Genomic DNA, 2,179 nt, shown 5'->3' on the forward strand with positions numbered 1-2,179 from the left:
TACGTGCTGAGGGACGCACTAAAGCTTGGGGCAGCCGCAGCAAAGGCTCAATGGGGAAAGACCACAGTGTAAGGTTCCCCCACCAAGCTGGACTGAGGGGCTAGATCAATGGGAAACCCCTCGAACTGTATCGTTAATATTCTCAATTGCTGTAAATGTAAAACTGTAATTGACATGACAATTGTGAAACGGAAGGGTTGGGAAGAAACACATGACAGTATTGAAGGAAACTGATCTCCCTTGCAATGTTGGTATTTTTTGGTGCTGTTTGGAAACTGTTTGGCAATGTAATTTTTACAGATTTTTATGAATAAAGTATATTTTGGAAATAAAAAAAAAACATACAATGCTTCTCGGCCTTTTGGCTAAGATCAAGTTTAGTATCTGTTCTTATCAGTGCTTACTTGGTTGAGAAGAGACCATGATCATTGCCTTTTGATTCTGGGTAGGCTTTGAGTAAAATGGCTATAACCAATCTTCGAGCTTCAGGCCTGGGAGTGCGCAACACCGTTCGGGTGGTCATGAAGGACAAGGAAGGAGATGCACCGGTCGATTGCACCTTCTTCATCAAGAAAATCCTCTTTGATTGCTGTGGATTTCAAGCTGCGGAAATCTTCTGCCTGCAGGATTTCCCCAGCAGTGGATACTTCGATGTGACATTCTGGAACGTGGCGGGATGCATCAAGTTCCTGAAGGTGTTCAAGGAGAAAGGGGACCAGGCGCCACTGTCGATCCTCACAGCGGAGCCGCTCTTCACGCCTCCGTCACAACGGGACCGGGTGGTGACAATTCACCTCTACAACCCCCATGGTCCGGTGGTGGATGAACTCACCTTTCTCGCCAGGTACGTCAAGGTGGCCGGCAGCAGCACTGATGTCAAGGACCCCTTTGGGATTTGGACCAGCAAGCGGCAGGTCAAGGTGACCTTGAAGGTCGATCCCAGTGGAGCCATCATCCACCCTCCCTCCAGCTTCGCTATCGGGGGAAGTCGAGGCTTCTTGGTTTACGCTGGGCAGCCCAGAGTTTGTCGCACCTGTGGCAAATCTGGTCACGTGGCAGCAAACTGCAGCACGGTTGTTTGCAAGAACTGCAAGGAGGAAGGCCATCAGACCAAGGACTGTAAGCAGACTAAGTGTTGCAACTTGTGCGGTGCGGCAGGCCATCTCTGCAAAACCTGCCCCAAACGCTGCCTCAGTTATGCTCAGGCGACAAGGTCCAAGGAAAGGCCGGGAGAAGGTTCGACGAAGGCGTCCAGTGTTTGAAAGGAGACCAGCAACCTTCTCCGCAGTCTGGAACTTCAACCTGAGAAGGAGAAGGAAGGGGAGGCAGCTGAAACCAGCGACCCAGCACCCTGCACCCGGAAACCCCTCCTCCACAGACAGAATCAATGGAGGAGGAGGCAGCCGATGGACAAACAGGTCAGTGGCAAGTGGTCCAGAGGAAAACCACAAAGAAAAAACATCCAAAAGCGGAACAGGCCACCACCAAAACCAGTGGCAAGAGGAGGCTACCTTCTGAATCAGACTGCAACAGCTCCTCTTCACTGGACGGGGGAATGCTGGAACGACAGCCCCTTCAAAAGAGGCGGCAGAACTCCAAGGAGATGGAAGATAAAGCAAGCCGGCCCCCGGGCACTGGAAGCTGTGATGGGTCCGGCGTGCCCCAACCCCAAAGCGCCACATGTAACGACGTGGCCAACGCATCCCAGCTCCGGGACACCGAGAGCAAAGACACGTCTGGCGCACCTCAGCTCCGGGAGGCCGGGAGCAGTGATGTTTTCGAGGAGGAACAGATGGAAGCAGCAGAGGACAACCCAATCTTTACTGCTTACAAGACCCCCCCCCGATGTCACCCCAGCGGAACAAACCCTGCATGAAAAACCAAGAGGGGTTTCTGAGCCCAACTATTGTGAAACAGCTTGCTCACACAATGGGTATGCAGGAACATCCTGAAGGACTGGGACTAGCAAGGACAAATGGTATGGGAAGCAACAACTAACTTTAAAAAATGGGTGTAAGGATTGCTCCATTAATGTGCAAAGCATTAAATCTACTACGCGATGTGTTTCAACCTTGGATTACCTCGCCAAGGTCAAAGCTGACCTACTGTTTCTGCAGGAGTGTGGAATACCACACCTCAGCACCTGGCAGTGGTCACGATGGTGGTCCCACGGGCCATC

At 51.7% G+C, this 2,179-nt stretch overlaps 1 pseudogene; it reads left to right on the forward strand.

Annotated features, from left to right (window-relative positions):
* Window positions 1–345: 345 nt before the first annotated feature.
* LOC137370355 (U2 spliceosomal RNA) lies at window positions 346–476 on the forward strand (annotated as a pseudogene).
* Window positions 477–2,179: the final 1,703 nt, after the last annotated feature.

This window comes from Heterodontus francisci, chromosome 5 (assembly GCF_036365525.1).
Source record: "Heterodontus francisci isolate sHetFra1 chromosome 5, sHetFra1.hap1, whole genome shotgun sequence".
NCBI lineage: Eukaryota > Metazoa > Chordata > Chondrichthyes > Heterodontiformes > Heterodontidae > Heterodontus > Heterodontus francisci.